Source organism: Callospermophilus lateralis, chromosome 12 (genome assembly GCF_048772815.1).
Source record: "Callospermophilus lateralis isolate mCalLat2 chromosome 12, mCalLat2.hap1, whole genome shotgun sequence".
Lineage (NCBI taxonomy): Eukaryota > Metazoa > Chordata > Mammalia > Rodentia > Sciuridae > Callospermophilus > Callospermophilus lateralis.
In genome coordinates, this window is record NC_135316.1 from 95,487,307 (window position 1) to 95,509,167 (window position 21,861).

A 21,861-nucleotide genomic window follows, 5' to 3' on the forward strand; every position below is an offset into this window, starting at 1 on the left:
CATAAGTTTCTGATACTCTATAAAAGTTTTCCATAAGATAATGTTGGGGTCAAAATTTATTAGATTGGTGAGGTTCAATAAATGTGATAATTAATTTTATTAGCAACAATAACCTTTCTGACAGCCTGAGTTTCTTAAAAAAATTCTATTACATAGAAGATATGAAGCCCATTCCTGTTAATCACTTCATTAATTGAATGCTTAAAGAGGACAGTAGCTAGACAAAGATTAATCATGGGAAGTTCTTTAATGAAATATGAAAATTAATGAATATTGAGAGAAGCCAGTTCTTCTATTTGAATTTCAGTGGAAGGTTTTATATTTTATTTTTTGTATTGTTTGGAATTATATTCATTTAGTACCATAGGATGCCCCAAGGCAACTGGATTTTGAAGTAGAGAAGCAAATGTGTAAAGAAGAAGAGAGAGCCAGAGATGCTCTAGTTCTGGCCTGTGTTCTGCTCTCATCCAGGGCTCTGTCTTTGCATACCCTTTCACCCCTAAACCCTATGTGTGCATCTGATTCCTGATTTTGGGAGCTGAAATATTGTGTGAGGCACCATCAGGGCGAACCCAAGGCATGGGAATCAGAAGTGGATCCAGCTCTTTTGAAGAAGTTGCAGATCCAGGATTTGCCAGTAGCTTGCTATGACATTAGATGAATCATTTCACCCCGGAGCTGTGTAACTTCTCTCATCTTTCTAATGAGAGGTTTGGATCAGTATTTTCTTTCCTTCATTCCCTCCCTCCTTCCTTTTCTCTTTTATTCCTTTTCTTTCCAGTGCTTGGGATCGAACTCAAGTCCTGGTGCATTCTAGGCAAGCGTACTACCACTGAGGTACATTCCCAGCCTTGAATGAGTATTTACTAAGGCCCTTTCTAGACACCACATTCTCAAAATACATTTTAATTAATATTCTTGTATGCATGTTCAATTTCTTATATGTGATTAATAGTTCGACAGTTATATAAATGTCCTTATATCAGAGAATCATGATGCATTTAGAAGATACTTGTCACTTATTTTTGAGTAGATTAGCAAAAAATGAAATATTGTGTGTGTATACATATACATATTTTTTAATGTAGAGAGGAGAAAGAAAAAACAAATAGGGCAAAAATATGGATTGACAAATCTAGGTGGTAAATCCACACATCTTCCTTGTGCTTTGACTTTTTCTGAAGGTCAGAGTTTTCAAATTACAAAGTTGGGGAGGGGCCTCCACTGATTGTATTTTGTGGTTGAGACCATGCCTGACTTTGAGCTTTTATGATAAATTATTCCGTGTCCACCATCTGATTAAATTCTAAGGAATTCAATTGTGAAATGCTGCATTTCTAAAAAGGCACATTTCTTCACTTACAAACCTACTTACACAAGGAGAAAAATCTCAAGTTCTGGCAGTTGTTTGAATATGGTAATTGATAGGAAAGTTGACCAAGTAGAAAACTGTAATGTGTCATAATAAAAGATGTTGGGATTTGCCTGTATGTTATGTGGCCATTATAGTTCACAGAGTTACACATTATGCCAGAAGCCCTGGGTGACAAGGGATCCATCTCATTCTGTTCAGTTTCTTTGGATGACTTTGAGCAAGTCATCTTGTGCAGAACTCAGTCCTTTTTCAAAATGGAGAAGCTAGTTTGAATTACATCATGCAGTTTGTCAGAGAATTAATTATCTAACAACAAAGTGGGGTAAATAACTTTTCCTACCAGAATGTTTAGGCATGAACACATGGAGACACATAGAGAATTCAGGAGCTAAGGTCATGTGGTACCATTTCTGTGCCTGTTAGAGATTGTTCTTGCAGGATCATGTGCAAAGTTTTATCCTTTATCCATAAGTTACAATACTAAGAGAAATCTATGTGTGCTTTGACAAGTCTGTTTTTCTGCAACAATCTTATTCCCAAAATAAAACTGGGCTTAGGTGAGGAGGTCTAGGTAGAAAAGATGCCCTGACTACCTCATCTATGAAAAGATTGTGCCAACTGTCTGTCCTCAAGTAGTGTAAATGGTTGACAGCAAATGAAATAACTAGATAGCAACTCCAAACTGTGTTTCATAACTTTAAAAATATAACTCCTTGTAGAGAAAACAGAATTCTCTGTCGTCTTAGAATAGAAGAGGTGAGGGATGATCTGGGTATAACAGGATGAGTAGGGTATTGGATAGATGAAGAAGACCTGAGAGGAGGAGTCCCATGTGGGTGCTCATTATGTGCACAGAGGTATGTGGGAGCAGCTCTTGCATGCAGACACTAAGGAGATGTAGTTAGAGTCCTGTCTGGCTGTGGGAGGTAGTTGAGCAACATTTTTTGATACATGCAGGGAAAGCAATGCAAAACTGATTGAAATTCATTTATAGAGAGTCACAGGAACCAGTGGTTATTGAGTAGGGAATTGACAGTAGCATGATCAAATTGGAAACTAAGTCACACATGGGAGAATTATGCAGATAAAAACCAGCAGACGACTTTCCCTTGGGAAATCTTGGATGGAGATGAATGTTCCAGTCTGAAAAGTGGTTGTAGCAAAGCACCGTTAGGGGAGCAAACTTCCATAGAGGTAGGAGTTAATGAGAGCTGTGATTGATTAGTCATGTCTGTTTAGGGCAAGGGTGGAGCCCTAAACATATATAGGTCATATATTCCTGAAAGTGAGAGGAATAAACCCAGAGGTCCAGCTTATGAGGTGAAACAATTTACAAAGAAAGTTGATGACTGAATTTTAGTTACACTTCAATTTGAGTACAGCACATTAAGTACATTTGGGATTCCTGACACAAGAGAGGTGGTCAGAGTTGAGGAGGTGTAGGAGGTAGAACTCCTATGGAGGAGGTAAAGTGAATAGACAGACATGCCTTATTACACTGCTTGTTTATGCAAACATGCATTTTTTAAAATACTGATTACTCAGCTCCATGCCCCCTAGCTTATTCAGGTGCCACTTTGGGGTACGAAGTCACCATAGCAGCAGCTGGCAGCTGCGTTACACCACTCATTAATGAACGAGATGGACAAAGAATGCCACGTTCTTATTTATTTTTGAAGGAACTATAAACAATTAATTTTGAATATTGGTAGTCAGATCATGAAAGAAACATTATGTGATTTTGAGTCGTTATGATTAGAAGTTGTGCCTGACCTTGAGCTCTGATTTTGTCTTCAGCTGCCACACTCTGAGGCCTGGGACCATGCTTCCTCACTGTGGTCCTTGATTTCTGTAGTTGAAAAAGAGAAGGTGTTGTCTATGGTGGGATTGTGCTGCTGCTCCTCTGTCATGCATTTGTATTAGTCAGTACACATCACTATAATGGGATACTTGAGGCAACTGACTTATAAAGATAAATAATTTATTTCAACTTTACATTTTTGGAGGTTCCTGTGCAAGACTGGTCAGCACAATTACTTTGGGCCTCTGGCAAGTGGGTAAATCATGACTGAACAGATAGCAGAGCAAACAATTTGCCTATAATCCAGGAAACAGAGACAGGGGACAGTGGGATCCGCAATTCTTTACAACACATGCACCCTATGACCTGAGGACCTGCTTTAAGGCCGCAGAATGTCCTAAAGGTCCACAGCATGTCCCTGTAGTGCCACCCTAGGGACCAGATCTTTAACATGTGGACCTGTGGAGGACTGTCAGCCAAATTGTGGTACATGACAAACAGGACCCTTTTCCCTTCTGATTGCAAATGAGATGTCATGTCATTTTAGCACATGGTACCAGTTGGTGTGTGACCTCTAGTGCCTTCATCATTCATGAGAAAGCAGATCAAAAAAGAAAAAAATTCATTAACAATATGAGGTATGGCTAATATTTGTTGAGCTTTTAGAGGGTTTCGGGTTCTGTGATAAGCACTTCCCATTTAATGTGTTAAGATCTGTGTGTGTGTGTGTGTGTGTGTGTGTGTGTGTGTGTTTTCAATTAAGAAGCAGAAGTCGTTAGAGGAAGGTAGAATTTCAGATATAAAATGTGGGTTAAAGTAGTGAACGTCCTTAAAATAATTTAAGGAAATGGCCACAAGTGCAAAGAAGATGATATAAGACTCACCTGTCCATTCCCAAGAGCTAGTGTATGCCTGGTTTGCAGAACATCACCAATTAGAGTTTGAGAAGATAAAGGACTGGGTGAAGGAGAAAAACTGCTCTGGCCAGAACTGCCCTCAGCTTGTACATCAGCCTTTCTTCATTATTGGATATAACATCTGCTGCTGACCTGTTAACAAGTCAATTCTATATCTGTTCGCTTGATTCTCTAAGCTAGGAACTTTAATTCGAAACAGAAGACCCAATGGATAATTCCTAGATTGCATTTTTTTCAATACAAAACCATCGACCATAGATTATACTTGGAACTGCTAAATAAAATGATGTTTTGGAAAGCACTTCCATCAGTACTCACTTATTGATACTGAACAACAAAGCTCAAATTCATTATCATTCTTCCTTGAGGCCAAGTGAAAGCAGCTTTTAAGGCTATTTTAACTTAATGGCTTGATCACAGGTACAAATAGGGACATCATGGCTGCATTAGAAAGTATATAGGCCAATTATTTAAATATTTGATACATAATTTTCCTGTTAATACCTTAAAAGGAGTCAGGTGAAGACAGTATTAGTGAATTTTGGCACTTGGGATACATATTTATTATGACAAGTCAATTTTCCTTTTAGTTTCTAGGATGATAATAAGTGGACTTACACAGTATATTAAATTAATGGATTTTATTTTTCATATGAAAGAAGAAAAAAACTTATGAAGTGCTATCCTAGGGTTCCAGGATGTTCTTTGAATATCTGGCTCATAATATAGCTTTTGAAAAGCAATTAAAACTTTCATCTTAAGCTTCTTCCAATGACAAATCACTCTAGAGTGACTATCAGTGGGTTTTTTCACCCTTTGGAGAGATTTTTTTTTTTTTTTTTTTTTTTAAAGAGAAATGATACTCAGCAGCATCCAAAATAATTCTAAGCAAACTTAACCTATGCAAACTTTATCCAACCCAAACTTGCAATGATTTTTTTCCATATATGTCAATGACATTGTTTGTGACCGAGACTCCCCCTACTTCTAGTATTTCTCATATTGTATTAACTCCTATCTGCCACAAATATATTCTGCCATCTTCTACCCATGACTTTCTGATGTCAAATCTAGAACTATTACATTTTTAGTGAAGTTTCTTCCCAGATGGCTGGCTAAGCCCAATGCTGACTTCATTTCTTGATATCTGAGCTCTTGCTGGGAGATTAATTTTACTGCTATTATGGCCCCACCTTTGTTGGCATCTTCATCAAAAGACACCATACCTGCTGGGGATAGGTAGGCGCTCTGGGTCTGTGTTTGACCCCCTTGCCTCATTATTGTCCACACTGTCAAGCCAATGTACCAATTAACAGTTTGGGCAAAAGGATCACTGTGACAGTGTCGGTCCACATCCATTTATTCCCGGCAACCAAGGCAGACTCTTCGGCTGCACTGCATGTCAGTCTGATTATCTTAGTGGCTGGAGACATGGAGCAGAGAGTGACATTTTTCAAATGCTGATTGAAAAAGAACCGCTTAGTACAGTCAGATAGGCAGCTAGGAGATTCCCAGATAGTGGAAGCATAACACATTTTGTGATTATTCCTATTATTACTATTACTCTCTAATCAGTGTGATTCCCCAGGCACACTCCTAGAAGTAAATCCTTTAATAAAGTTCTGTAAGAGAAAACAAAAAATAGCACAGCTTTTTCTTACCTCTGTAGAGGATATGTGTTGACAAAGCTTTTGTATATCAATGTTTCTGAAAAGTTATGTGCACCTGTCCATTATTCAGACTGTCCCAACTGAAACCAGCCTGCACCAATATCATTTTAATACCTCAACAACACTCCTTGTATGAAAAGTAGAGATAGAAACAAGGAATGGCTAGAACTCTTCTTTTATAGGAGAAATGGCTGACTAGCTTCAGCTTTGGTGCACATACAATGCTTTACAGTCAATCAATTACATTGCAGTGTCCAACTGAAAATTGTACAGCTACTTTCTCCTCCAAAACATCATCATTTCCAATTGTTTATAAATGCCAAAAGTACCACTGAAAAATTTTTCATTACAAAGTACCAGGTCATTAATTGTTGTATTTCTGGCTCATAAAGTAGAAATGCATTACCCCAGCAGAAAAATTAAATTTAATTAAGATATAATTTTATTTTTAAAATAAAATTAACCATTGTGTGTAAAACAAAGCAAGACAGGCTGACTAGAATAGTGATACCTCATTTGGGGTTTGTACCCAAAGGTAGGTTGCTTGTTAGGAGTGAATCCCTCTTCCACGGACCTACAATGATTATCAAACTGCAGTGTTAGAAAATAAATGAGAGGTCCTTCTATAAGTTATATCTCTGGGGATCCTCTGTACAATAAGCACAAGTCTAGAGGTGTCTTCATTTCCGCCTTCATATAAGTATGGAATTGACTTGTTGGGGATTGGTGTTAGGTGTTGCTTATAAAGATAGAAGAAAACTTGACTTTTGTTGATAAACCCATGTCCAGTAAGCTCAAGTCTGAGTTTATTTAGGGGGGAAAAAAGTATTTTCCACAGAAAAACATTGGATTTGTTTGTAAAGATCGCTGTGAAGAAAATCATGCTCTCTCTTTATAATTAAGGTATAAAGCAGAAGTTAGTGCCCAAATACTCATTTCACATTATAAAGAAACATTTCGTGAATATGTCATGGCACTTATTGTTGCAGGGCTTACTAACTCATATCTCTGCAACTGAGCATATTTTAATTCTATTTATGTGACTCTGTATAACTGAGTGAACCAACTACACTGGCATTTATCGAATACCTATGATATACAAATCATTGTGTATAAATCAGCAGAACAACTAGGCTAATGACTCGGCTAGAAATTAACGGACATTTACTCAACCTTCATCTCCTTGCTTTTTTATAAAGTATATATATTTTTTTAACCAGGAAAGTATAAAACTGGAAATTGGTGTGTTATATACATTTATTCTGAAAGGGAATCATATGGTGCATTTTGGGGGAAATGCTATAATTTTGATATTAAATATGGATATTTTTCCCATTGTGTAGACTATATAGATTGATGATGAATCTCTTTAGAACCTCCCCCTTCATTCTATTTCTTCCCTTTAAATTTGGCCTTGAATTTTTCCAAATAAAAGTGGTTTAAAAATCATTAAAATGCACACTTTTGAATAATTCTATACATAAATGCAAGGAGAAAAAATACTCCTTGTTGTATTCTTTCACCATCTTCCTCCAAAAGTATACAGAGTATAGAAGGCAAATCAGTTTGGGGTTCACTCTTTTGGAATTTGCTTCATTGCACCAAACTTTATTGTGAACGGAAAAAAAAAAAAAAAAGAACTTTTGCTGGGGGTGGGGTGGTAAACACAGATATTGACAATTTCAGCCTCAAAGAATAAACCTTTCTTCTCCTACCCTAATTGAAAATTAGAGATCAGCAGGGACCACATTCCTCTGCTTATGCTAACTATAAAGCTTTCCCACCTGCAGCGTGTGGAGACTTGACTAGAGACCTTGAAGAGGCTGTTTGGTCCTAAGCATGTCACCCCGTCCTGCCCCTCTGCTTTGTGTTTCCCTCTCCCAGGTGTTCACCATACTTCTCAACTCCCCACACCCTGTCAGTTCTCCATCCCAGATTTTTCATTTTGCATGACTCTACCTAGTTGTTCCTCCTAAGGGGAATTATTTTTACTCTTTCCTGTTCTCTGAGAGTGACTTCATCCCTTGCCCTATTGGGAAGGATCACTTTTCATTGCAAATGTTTGTTTTTCCCTCTTGCTCCTTAACTGCAAAATTGGACACTTTGAGCAGTATGAGGTCCGTTTCTGGGAACTCTGAGGATGGGGACCTTTGCTCACCTTAACATAATCAAGGTTTAAAATGGTGCTTGGCACACACTGTGGGTGTTCAGGAAATGTCTCACAAATGATTGAATTGTGAGTGTTCTGGGGTGACAGAAATATTTTAAGAAGAGACACATAGTTGGAACTTGATGGTGGGATAAAAGGAGAGACTTTGGACAGTGGATCAGGTAGGCAGTTCCTGTAAGAGGGAAGGAGGAGTGGGTAGAGTGGTGCTGATGGGAACGGAGAGGTGGAGACAGAGGCTGGAGACATTTACTGCTTAGGGTTGTTCTTACAGCTTTTTTTTCACTTCTTTCCTAATGTGATGATTTGTTTAGATGCACTAAATGTAGTTCCACATTTTGGCTCATTTTAACCCACCTATGCTGAATGACACGTGAAGACAAAACGGAACAGAAAGCCAACATTAGAAAACTTACGTGTTTTAACAAGAAGAGATAAAAAGTACCATTCATCCCATTTGTGAGACACAAATACAGTTGGCATTTGAGTTATAGTCTCTGAGAAGTTTTTTGTTTGTTTGTTTGGTTTTGTCAAAGAGCTGGGAGTCAACCTAGCAGAATCACTGCCATCTCAGATTCTGGACTCTTGTATTCAAGTTCTGGCTCTGCAATCTGCTGGGTTTCCTGAGTACAGTAGTGATCAGAAAATGACACTCATGTCATGGGGCTGTTGTGAGGATAGCAGAGGCTAGCACATTTTAGTTCCTGGGACAGAGGACATAAATGAATAGACTGTTCATATGGACGACAAATACATCAACTTTGCACTTGTGACTCATAATGGGAACTTTCTTCCCATATTCATCTGTAGTGCCTGTTTTAATACTTGCAAATTATTCATTTGTGTGACATACTCACATTGTTTAATATTTTATCATATTTTCATGAATAAAGTTATGATTATTTTAAAATAGAGCACTTTATTTTCAAGGTATAATAAACGTGTCACTGCTTAATTGGTTCAACCTTTGTGCAAATGTGAGATTACTTCTCCGTGATTCATAATAGGAATATTTTTGGATATTTTTAGTTGCAGATGGACACAATACCTTTTTTAAAAAAAACAATTTGTTTGTATGATGCTGAGAATTGAACCCAATGCCCCATGCACGGAGCCACAATACCAGCCCCATCATAGTAGGAATATTTTTGAGGCTTTTGATACAAACCTCACATTTCTTTCAAGAGTATTGTCTTTGCAGAACTGAGTTCTTTAATTTGTTTTTGATTTCTGTTGGGCCAGGATTAAGAGGTGAGAAAAAAAAGATTTTTGTTTATTTGAAAACCAAGGAAGGTGAACCCTTTTCATGTTGTATTAAAACTTTAGATTTTCTTTTCTTATTTTATTGGTACATTCATTTTTTTTTTGGTATTGATACTATGACATATATGTGACTATCACTAGAGCTGTCTGGGAGGGTGAGGCGATCACAGAGTCTAAAATGATTGCATTAAATATTTGTTAGGTTCAGTTTATCAATGTGAAATTAACCATTTGTAAACATTTTCATTCATGCAAAATTGTGATTGGAGGTTCTGTGAAATTGTCAAGCAGCTCAGTAGATTTCTTTAGACTTTATACCTTAATTTTTCCATTTGGTTTGTGCAATTCTATTAGATTAATTTCAATCATAATTGTGTGCTTCGAATAGTGAGGCTATTGAGCATCTACTTGTAAATCACTAGGTATCATCTCTCTATTGCTGTGAACAAAAGATTTTGTATACTATTGCCAAAACATATAATATATGACTAACTTTCAATTTCCCAACAGCTTGTGATTGGTAGTATCCTATTATTACATTGTGCACTTAAAAGCATTTGAATCAACGCAAGTGATGGAGCTCTACTAAAATTTGCGTGCATTATATCATACTTTGAAGTTTTCACGGGATGTTAACACATCCTTCCATCTGATTCTGACAAGAACCTGGTGAGGGACCCAGAGCAACTCCCTGTTATTATAGAAGAGAAATACTGAGGTTCTGAGAGGTTAAATGTTGCCCAGGGACCAGACAGATAATAAACTGCAGACACTGGCCTAGAACCCAGGTCTTTGACTTGGAATCTAGCACTTTTTTTTCCTCTGTTCCTTGATCATTGAATCACTTGACCTGGAAATATGTGTCTTCACCTTTGTCAGAAAAATAAAGCCAGGGGGATTCGTATCCTGGAGAGAAGCAATAATGTGCAGCTCCCAAGTTCCATTGCTCTGTTTTTGTTGTGTCTGTCCTGTTTTAGAAACATATGTTTTAGAATTTGCTGTGTAAACGCCTTTTTCAATTTTACAATGGAAAGTGAAAAACAATGGCATGGAAAAATGTTTACTTTATTTAATATGTATGGCTTTCACAAGGGCTTGGTTCACTTTCAATTGATTTCACAGTTTGTTTGTTATTTTTTTATTATTATTATTCTGTCTTTTCTAGCCACATAGCCTTGGGGTAATGTCAAGTTACACATAAAGAAGGGATTTTAATGAATACCCATGGAAGGTACTCTCCTCTTCATTTATTTCTGGTACTTTTCTCTCACTAACTAAATTCTATAGCTGGTCTCTGGAGCACAATGTGATACCGAATCAGTTTTCCATCACTAGATTCAATTCTTTCTTGAACTCCCATACCCAGAAACTATCATGCAGAGGATCAATGCCCTTGTAGTAGAATATATTTGCTCTGTGAGTTACTGTTCCAATCTGGGCTCCCACTGTGCTGAATTATTTCTTTCATGAAATAGCTGGAAAGGGGTATGGGACAGGGTTGGGCAGAGTCTCAGTACTTCTTGAAAAATTTTGAGGAATAATTGAAAATTTAGACCAAATCGAAAAGAAAAAGCATGGCCAAGCTGCGTGTGGGCAGTTTCAGTTTATATTTGGATTTTTGTTGTAGATGGGCAATGTTGTTAAATATATAACCAGTTAAGAGATACTGCTTTTGAGAACAGATTGCAACTGAAATGGATTTAAGTGAAAGATCTAAATGTGTATATAAATATTCAATGCTATGATTATATGCCTGGTTTTTGGCAAACAACAACAATAACAAAACAACAAAATTCTTCCCTTTGGAAGACTTTTGGAAGAGAACAATTTCTCTGATGGCAATTCATTTTATTTTCCTGTTTTTTCTTTTTCTTTTCTTTTTTCCCTTTCTTTCTTTCTTCCTTCCTTCCTTCCTTCCTTCCTTCCTTCCTTCCTTTCTTTCTTTCTTGCCTTCCTCCCTCCCTCCCTCCTTCCTTCCTTCCTTCCTTCCTTTCTTCCTTCCTTCTTTCTTTTTCTTTTTTTTTTTTTTTGCACTAGGAATTGAAGCCAGTGATGCTTTACCATTGAGATGCACTATACCCCCAGTCTATTTTATTTTTAATTTTGGGACAGGGTCTAGCTAAGTTGCTGAAGCTGTTCTTAAATTTGCAATCCACCTTTCTCAGCCTCCTGGGATTATAGGAATGTGCCTCACCTGACTCCACTATTGACTATTCTTTTTATTTTTTATGTATTTTTATTTTATTTATTCATTTATTTTTATTCTGGGAATTTAACCAGGGTCACTTAACTACTGAACCACTTCCCCAGCCCTTTTTAAAATGTTTTATTTTGAGACAACGTTTTGCTAAGTCCTTAAGTCCTCACTAAATCCTTAGGGCCTTGCTAAATTGCTGAGGTTGGTCTCCAATTTGCAATCCTCCTGCCCCAGAAGTTGCAAGGATTACAAGAATGCACCCTAGCACCTAGCTGCTGTTGACTTTTATCTGTTGCATTATAGAATCCTGACTAGCTTTCACACATTGGAACAAAATAGATTTTTTACTTGTCAAATATAATTCAACATTTAACAATTGTACCTGGAAGTAAAAACTATTCAAAATACAACTGATTATCAGAACTGTTTTCCAACTTTCAATTTTAATTAACAGTACAGAAAGAGCAAAAGTATTTAGAAATTAAAAGATGAAAAGCTATACATATTTTAGTAGACCCAAACATAGCTTATGTATAGAATGATCTATGAGAAGTCATTTAAAACATTTAATGCTGGTCCCTGCTAAGCCACATCTGAATGAAAATAAGAATACAAGAATAATATACCCATATGTCTCTGTGTAATGATTTGGGAACTAGAACAAACTTTAAAAGAATGGATTTAGTTCTTATGTTTCAGTGTGTGTCTTTGAGCTTTTTATAGCTCCATTTCATATATTAAGGTATTGAGAAATATTAGCATCCTCATATGTCAAGAATACTGAGAGCAGTTAAAACAGTTAATTCTTCAATAAATGCAGAATAACTTGTGAAGGTTGTTTGCATTTAAGTCTGTTTTTTGGATGCCATTTGAAATCTATTTCCTTTTCAACTTTGATATCTTGGAGCTGAGTGCTTGGGATATTTATCGAAGTAAGGATTTCCATGAAATCTAATGAAGTCTAAAGGAAACTTGTATTATTTAATTGCCTTTAAACTGATTGTTCATAAGACAGTTTCTCTAAAAGGATCAAATGCGAGCCTTTAACACAGTGAAACTCTGTATTAGCTGCAGACCTATGTGGTTGGTGTTGGGGTTTACTTGCCTCCTGGTAAGGAATTTTTCCTCCATGACAATAATCCTACTTTGATGACAATGTTTCTTTGACTGTTTTTATTCTATGTACTTGTTAAGAATAGTAAGAGCTGTGTGAAGATGATGCATATTTTATCTTAAGCAGTAGAATTTAACTATAACCACAAGCAGAACTGGGCCTGTGGAACTACTCTGACCCCAGTGTCTCCTCTGTTCCATTAAGAAAGAAAGAAGATTGTAGAATTTGGAGGTTATAAGTGGTAAAAGCTAATTGCTTTGTTAAAAGTGAATGGGAAGCTTGGCACAGTGGTGCACGCCAGTACTTCCAGTGACCCAGGATACTAAGGCAGGAGGATATACCAAATTAGAGATCAGCCTGGGCAAGTGAGACCCTGCCTCAAAATAAAAAAATAAAAAGGTATTGGGAGTAGGTCCGTGGGTTCAATCTCCACCAAACAAAAACAAAACAAAACGAAAAAAGAGAATAAAGGTAAATGAGGCTTATTGAGTAACACCTAATAGGATCTCTTATCTCTCCCCAACCCCTTAGAGACACACAATAGAAGAACATTATTTTTGCTCAAGATTCCTGTCACAAAACGTTATGATTATAGAACTGAAAAGCAGTACTCTAGAAAGAATAACAGGCAGATAGCTCCAAAAATGTTGTCAAAATGAAGCTGACTTTTTACCATCCTAATAAGTGGAAAGAAGCTGTTCTTTGCCATCCTAATCAAAGAAAAATTTTCTGCCTGTTTATGTATTCAAATGAAAAACAGTTGTCTAGTTGGGCATGGTGGAGCATACCTTTAATCCCAGTGGCTCAGGATGTTGAGGCAGTAGGATTACAAGTTCAAAGCTAGCCTGAGAACTTAGCAAGGCCTCAAGCAACTTAGTGAGACCCTTTCTCAAAATAAAAAATAAAAAAAGGGCTCAGGATGTGGCTCAGTGGTTAAGTGCCCCTGGGTTCAATCCCTAGTACCAACTAAAGCCCCCCTCCAAAAAAAAACAAAACAAAAGTAACAACAACAACAAAAAAACCCCACAAGTAGTTGTCTTTGCTGATTGGGCTAAGATGGGGATGCTGTCTGAGGAGGTGCTATTTGACCTGAGCCTTGAGGGCACTGCCATGTAAAAGAGACTTCTATGTCAAAACTGGAGAATGGCATTTGATGCAGAAGGAAAAGCTACCGTAAAAGGGAGTTGACTTGGTATAGGGCTGAGAGAAAGGGAGAATGATGGACAGGAGACGAGATTGGAGACAGAGACAGGAATCATTTTGTTGGGCCTTAAACACTATGGCAAAGAGTTTAGGTTTTTCATTACAAGGCAATCCATGGAATGTTTAGAGCAGGAAAGTGATACTTGCTATTCATTTTGAAAGATCATTCTTAAGTCTGCGGAGAATAAAATATGGGGAGAAAATAGGAAAGAAATACCTTTGTCAGTTGAGTAAAAGATATTGTTGAGTTATTTATTCATTTGACCATCAACCAACACCCACTGAAATGCTACCGCGTGCCAGAGCACTATTGTAAGTCCTATAGATACCAAGATTATTAAGAGAGGAAAGGGACCTTTCCCATAACGCTTTGACTCTAGGCAGAAGAGCAGGCAACACTGAATCCCAAGAAGACGATAAAACAAGATAACACAATGCAGTGGGGAGTGGTCCTGGTAGAGCTTGAATGACTAGAAGAAACCAGACATGAGGGAATCACCATGAAGATATTGCAAGCAAAACCAAGAGCCAGTGCAGAGGCCATGAGGTGGCATAAAAGAACAACACTGTCTGGAGGGACAGAGCGAGGAGAGGGGTCTCAGAGAATTGGAAAAAGTCAGCCAGGGCCACATCACATAGGAGAAATTCCTTCTTGTGAGACTCAGCAAGTGGGCATGGGGGTAGAGAATGAGATAAAGATTGAAGAGGAGTTTCTGGTGCTCTGACAACCATTTGCAGTCATTCATTGTACAAAGCAATTAATTGGTGATCTTCTCGTCCATTTCCTGGGAGTTTATTTGAATGGTGATACTGGCTATTAGCTTCAGTGTTATTTTAGGAAATTATTAGTTATGGTAATTGTCAGGGATTGATTTTCTGTTTATCACTTTACTAAATTCTAAAGCGATTATTGCCTAGAGACAAATAGAAAATTCCCTGCTCAGTACAAGTAAGATTGAGGCATAGATGTTGGGAATATTTCTCCCACTTTTTAATGCTGGATTGCTTTAAATGGTGTTTAATACAACATTTATTGAACTATTTGAAAGTCCCTAATGTGCAGATGCATCCGAAATTACCCCGGTGTCTAGTTTGCTCCAGTTAACATCCTTTTTAATGGCAGCAGGTGGAAAACTTGAAGGAAGAATAACTAAAATGGCCGTCTTGGCTATTGTTTGAACATGTAGTTGTTCTGACCAGAAAGTGGAAATTATTGGAAAGGAAGGTTGTTTTTCATCTGCTTGAGGAACTGTTCCAGAACTGTTGTTAAAGTGAATGTTAAGTGGGGTGTGTGCCATTTGCTTCATATGCACTGTGGATGATTGATTTCCTCAGCCCAACTAATAGAATATTTTTTTCTACCGGCCTTGGTACAATTACATTATAGTTGCAATTTTCAACATCATATTTTAATAGAATTTTTGAGTCTCTTTGTTATTAATAAAGTTAAATATAATCAGAAATGAAAATCTGCTGAAATATTCACATTATCCCTTTGCACATTTGGACTCCCAGTTCCCATCCCTGCTTTGCTTCGAGTCAGCAGTAATGCACATTTGTTGGCTTGGATTGACACTTCTTCCCCACAGTCATTCTGCCTCAGAAAGACCAAGATTTTTTTTTTCTTCAAATGGAAAAGAATTCTAAGCAACACCCTTGAAATATGAAATCAGTCACAAAATTCATTACGGGAGCTTTTTCATTTGGAGAAATGATTGCAATGACATGCTGTGTTGACAAGTAAGACTCTCTGTCTTTAAACTCTTAATGTATAGTTTGCCTTTAAAATTAAATTGCCTCCTTTTCTAAATCAAACACAGATTAAACACCCACATAATTACTTTCTGGATAGTTTCTTTGCCACTGCAGAGATATGGAAGATGTTTGAATTTTGTGATTATTATTGTTTAAATTTTAAGCAATAAAATAAGAAAAATCATTACTAAAAATCACCTGCAACATTTTAAGGTAGTAAATGGTATGTTTCCTTTCCATCTTTTTCTATACGTAATGCTACCTGAAGTTCATTTAAATAAGAATGGTTTTAAGGGTGAGTGAAATGTATATCAATATTTGCTCAGAACAAAAGACCAGCTGATTTAGCTAGCAGATTATTCATATTTAAGGTGAGATAATTAGCTAGTATTTAAGGCATTGTTTTTTAACTGTAAAACAGTTTCCCAGCACTGAATTAATAATCTTACAGCCAAACTTTTTTTTAATAACTTTATTTATTTATTTATTTTTTTATGTGATGCTGAGGATTGAACCCAGTGCCTCACACACGGTAGGCAAGCTCTCTCCCACTAAGCCACAACCCCAGCCCACAGCCAGAATTTTTAAAAGCATTCTCAAAGGTATTCTCACTACAAAGCTGTCTGCCCTTAGCTTGAAGGTTCTAGTTAGCAACAGGAGAAAGAAAAATATGTTCACAGAAATTAAACGAAGGCCTTAAAAAGCAGAGTAGAGATTTAATTAAAGACTCTTTTCCATATATATTTGTGCTGAAAAGGCAACGTGGGTTGGTTAGGATGCATTTTATCTTCTTGCTGAGAGTCAGCACTGCATATTGATTAGAAACCAACACAGGGGTCAGATCCAGCCCACTGCCCGTGTGTCAGCTGAGTGGCATGGGGCAACTTACTTAACCTCTTTCAGGATCTCAGGTTTTCTTCTGTAAAATGAACCAATAGTGATATTGTCTCATATGGTTCTCTAAAGAGTAAATGAGATCATGCATGCCTTATAGTTTTCTGGGACATGGAAAGAACTCATTGAACCATAGGGAAGCCTTTCTCGCCAGGCAAGTATATTTAGCCACTTCATTATGAATTATTTGGAGGACATGGATATCTACACAAGGCAAAAAGTTAGAAAAGGGCTAAGAATATTTTAGGATGCCACATTTATAAAAGAAAAATAATTAATTATCTTAGAAATTGCAGGTATAACTGTTTTGGTTATTCCATGAAGACACAACCTGAACTTCAAGCAGTATAGTGCTTTCAGTTGTTTTCAGATTTATTTAAATGTGTGCATGATTTTCACTGGCTGCTGAGTTATTGTAGTTGGAATTGATGGTCTCTCTGGGAACAGTTTCTTTGTGAGCATTATTTTCTCTGCCCAGGCGATTCCACCACCTCCACCACTTCACCACTGACAGACTTTTGATATTTCCTTAACAGATGGAGCTGTGATCATTTTCTCTTTTGACCTTATAAGATAATGAGAGCCGCTGGAGTGCCCTTTTAGTTAAATCAATAGAAAGTGCTTCAGTGTATAATATCTCATTAATAGAGACGGTTAATGGCAAACGTGGGACAGTTTATGTAGCTGACAAGCCAAGCACCTGCCTATATTAGAGGGATGGATGACCCATGACCACAGTAGCTCTGAGACAGAATTTCAACAACTGGTAGTGATCCATCCGCCTCCCCAGGTGGGACCCTGTGTGGTTTTTTTTCTTTAAACTGCTGCCATGATTCTTCTCTTTTCCCAGATATATTTTAAGGATCACATGCTGGGCTCCCTGGGAGAAGGTGTGCAGGGAGTTTATCTCCGGAGTAGAACCTGCCAGGGAGGAGGAGAAGCAGCATTAGACAGTTGACCTTCTCTACATTTGCCACAGGGGCCTCAGCTGGTGTCACTTCTGGGGCCACCTGTAGGCCAGATGGCCCTTCAGAGCTGTCCCATGTTGAGGTGAGGAGGTCAAGCCTTTGCACAGCACAGTGGAACAGGTACTGAAAGCAGGCTGCTCTGGGGTTAGAATCTAACAGGTGGGGTCAGATCCTGGAGGGATCTTGGCCAAGTCATTGGCAGCCAGTACCATGGGCAGCTGGAGAGCATCCATCCCATTCCTTCCTCTATCCTGAAATGGTAGGGGATCTGGATGACCCACCCCGCTACTCTGCACACAGGAAAAACTCAAGGAGTTGGCTTGAAACTTCTCCTGACTCCCCAAATCCCATAAAGTTCTGATCTTAGTAGCAAACATGATGAACATATTATGGTTTTTATTGTTGACAAACCCATGCAACAGTGAGGTTACATTTGTTCTTAATCTACAAGACAAGAAAAACTGTCCACTGTAGGGAATTTTTGGTCTTATTTACCAAACACTTTCATTGGATTCTTTTATTCCAGATGAGCTTTGCCGTTGAAACTTAACACTAAGAAGCTTGACTTCTATGCCATGCGTTTCAAGGTAGAGGATATGGAAACAGGACCACAAGGGGCAGAACTGAGAAGTTACTGGAACCTTTAGATCCTTCCCCAAGGAAACATTATCCTTTCTCTATGACTGGTCACGCAGTGTGATACTTTCTGAATCTTGTGTGGAGAGTGCTTAGGGCATATATGCCCCTTTCAGGGCCAGGACCAGGGTAGGGCAAGTAAGTGTGAAATTTAAGAAGTACTGCAAAGGAAAAGTTTTAAATTAATATTTTATTTTAATAGAATTCTTTAAAGATCAAAATCAATGTGAAAAGCTCATGATGAAAACATTCTAAAAATTTCAAAATAAGACAAAAATCAGTCTCGTCTCTTTTTTCCGTTTTCGATTGTGGTTTGGGTGGGCACTGGCCACTTGCGCTATGTAGAAATAATCTGATAAACTTATTTTTACTCCAGTGGATCTGATTGAATGAACAATTTCAGAAGTTTCTGGAATGAAGTCTATATAAATATTTTTATCAGTTCCAAAAGCATAAGGAAACGAATATATTAAAATGCATGAGTTCAGTGTCCACCGGTTACAACCTGAGCAGGACCCCTAGGAACTGGGAGCTGGCATTAGGACTAAGGAAGATGGAAATAAGTAAGAAAAAGAGGAGAGGATTAAATGGTTTTCACCAAATAATCAATTCAGGGACACAGCCAGCACTTGTATCCCAAAGTCACAGAGTTCAGAAGCTGGGAATCAGTCCCGGGGTCAAAGCCAAGTGGCAACAGTGTAAGTAACACTCTGCTCCAGTGGTCCCCGAAGAGGTTTGTTGTGAGACCAGTGTTGTTTCACCGCCTCTCCAGCAGTTGAACTTGCCAATTCTTAATGTAAAAAAATTGTAAATCTCGGGATTCCACGTCTTGGGTCCCCTTCTTCCTCCAGGGAGAAGTCTTTTCTGCTGTCCTTAATAAAGCTTCTACTTTCCACTCTTAAAAAAAAAAAATGTAAATCTCTCTTCCTTCCCTATGGAGTATACTCCAACCCTCTCACTATGGCAGCCAAGACTCTCACACAGTATGGCTCTACTGTATCTCATCTCCCCCATCTTCCTTCTCCAAACACTTTCCCCAGAATCATTAACATGAACAGCTTCTGCTACAGCCAAAGCACCCTTTCTAAGCCCTGGCCTTAGGTGCAGGGCCTTGTGGTCTTAGGCTGCACGTACTGGTATTTCTTTCTGTGATTTCTCCTGGAGAGTGAACACTCCTAAGATAGGACTGATTGATGGTCACCCTTTCTTTGAACCCTTTACCATCCATCACTTCCAGACTGGGCGAAAAACAGAATCTTCTTCATTACTTCCAGTCCAGTGTATTGGCATGTCTGTTTTGATGTTTATTTCCTAGTAGACTTTTATTTGTTGCTTTTCTTATTTAGTAAGTATTGTTAGTACTGAGTAAAATTATTGTAACAAATGGTGTATATAATACTTTCTGTAGCATCTGTAACATAGGCGACTTGAAAAGCATGTTAGATGTGATATATCACTGGACCTCAATAAATTTTATACTATCTCACTCTCATTTCATGCTATATTATTTCATATCATAATTGTTTTATCTATGAATAAATCAAGGCTTGATGAACCTTTCGCTCTGCAGGAAGCTGTATGTTATCTTACACCACCAGCCCCTGGCATCCCAGTAGGTTCATAGGTACCCTATCAATTCAGTGAATGAGAGCTGGAGGTATGGATGGTTGTGATCAACCATACAGGTGGAAATGCAGATCACGTATGCATTTTGCATATACATGCATAGATACATGCACAGGCAGACATTGTACTTTCAATAAATTTTTATGTAATTGGTAGTCCTTGAGCATAAAACTCACAGATGGATGAAATGTTTTTTGCAAAATAATTAATGCACACTTGTGATTATTGTAGCAGTGTTCAAGTAAAATTTGATGAATGCAAGCATAGTATACAAATTAGTTATTATTTAGGTCTAAATCTTGATCTATTCTAATGTTTTGAAATCCTGCCACCTTTATTTAGTTGAGGTCCATATGTGTGTGTGTGTGTGTGTGTGTGTGTGTGTGTGTGTGTGTGTGTGAGTTTAAATCTCAAAATTGTATTTCTATTATTTTGATCAGGAAAAAAAGGATGTGTTCAGCTATGAACACATTCTACTGAGGGCTTCTGTATAATATCAGAAGGCATTAATCCCCCATTTGGTGAGACTTTACAAAGAAGTAGAGGAAACATTATGGAAAACAATTGGGTTTGCTTATTTCATAGAAGCAGGCATTAAAGTGTGGACATAGGGAAGAGAATGCTGCTGCCTGGGAGCATCAAACAAACAGCAGTCCACCTCCCGCTGCTATGATTCATCTGAAGAGCTTAGGCATTGGCTTTTCTTTCCATTTCTCAGGGATGAAAATCTATATTCTCTTTACTATAATATCGTCTGCTGAAATGTTCACTGTCTGAAGATTAAAAACTTCTGTACTCTGGGAGTGGATATTTTAAAATATATTTTGATGGCCTTGGAGACAAATAGAGGAAAGCTATCAATATGTAATGATTGTCACACACAGTGTTTTACCTACTATTTTTCTTCTTGACTGTGTTCTGCATTAGCACCTCTGAGATTCATAAGGGCATTAGATCATCCATTGCCTGATTTTTTTTTTCCTCTGGTGTTCTTAGAATCTAAAGGGATCTTGTGGGGATATATATGTTACCAGATTTTTCCTCTGGTATGAACCCTGCTTCCCCCAGACAGTTTTCTGGCATAAGCATCTATGCAATATTGTTTTGAATAATTTAAATGCTAAAGAGAAAATTACCACCCATTTTCAGAATACTTGCTCTAACCCCTGCCCATTGTATAAATCAGAATACAGAGGCTTAGATGTCATAGGTAGCAAGTGGCACTAGAACTAGCCACAGTGTCATAGGATCTTTTGATCCCGGAGTTTATATCTTCCGTTACCAGATCCAATTCCTTAATCAAACCAAATCACCTTCTGTACAGTTTTTGTACTTTTAGTTAAATGCTGAATTGATAAAATATCTGATACATTGCACTATAGAATAAAAGAGTAGAATTAAGATGACCTGAAATTTCAATTTCTTATTCAGTCAGTGAACAGGCTGAATATTGCCCCAAAGTCAACGTTAATACCTTTGATGAGCTGAGATGCTCATGCACATTTCTATCAGCTTTTTAAACTTTCTGATTCTCAGAGCCTCCTTCAAAGAAAAAAAAAAAATTCCCCTTAACTATATTTGTGTTTGTCTCCTCCATCTATTTCATCATCAATAGAGGGCATGAAGAACATTTCTACTTCAAGTAGAGTCAAAACTTGGCACCAGTACCTAGATTGGTGACAGGACCAAGGTGAGGCAGAAAGGTGTTGTCTCGGAGGCTTGCTCACTGTCAGTCCAGTGACAGGGGCCAATGTTGCTGCTCCTGATTATTTCTTCTTAACTCCTGATAACTGCTTCCATCCTTTCCTTTGCTCTCCATCTCTAGACACACTGTCAGTTGGAGTAGCTGGTGATTAAAACACTTGTTTGTTATTCAGGAGCACAGCATGATAGTAGCCCCTAGGCATTCTGAAATGAGGACCTCTGTATTGAGAAGCTTTTTAAGAAAAGGAGCAATAACTGGCCTTGGAATTGAACTCTACTCATGATGCTATATGTTTGTGGTGGGCAAGGTGGTGCATAGCTTGTGGGTGGAGAGGCAGTCTGTCCATCCTCTGCACCTGCCCTGGCCCACTCAGAAGAGATGACCTATAGGAACAATGTGGGCTGGGATTGTGTGTGTCTTTAGGAATTCCAGGTTACCTATGGAAACACTTGCTGGATAGTACACATTATCCTCAGGCTTAGGGTGTGATCAATGTGGGAAAACTCTAGGGTTGCTTTTTCTTCCTAACAATACTGGATTGCTAGCTTGCTCATAAATATTCTTGACTCC

At 37.9% G+C, this 21,861-nt stretch overlaps 1 protein-coding gene across 2 annotated transcripts in view; it reads left to right on the plus strand.

Annotated features, from left to right (window-relative positions):
- Gpc6 (glypican 6) overlaps positions 1-21,861 on the plus strand; it is a 1,045,404-nt gene that overhangs the window by 151,176 nt on the left and 872,367 nt on the right. The gene's annotated exons all lie outside the window — the stretch shown is intronic.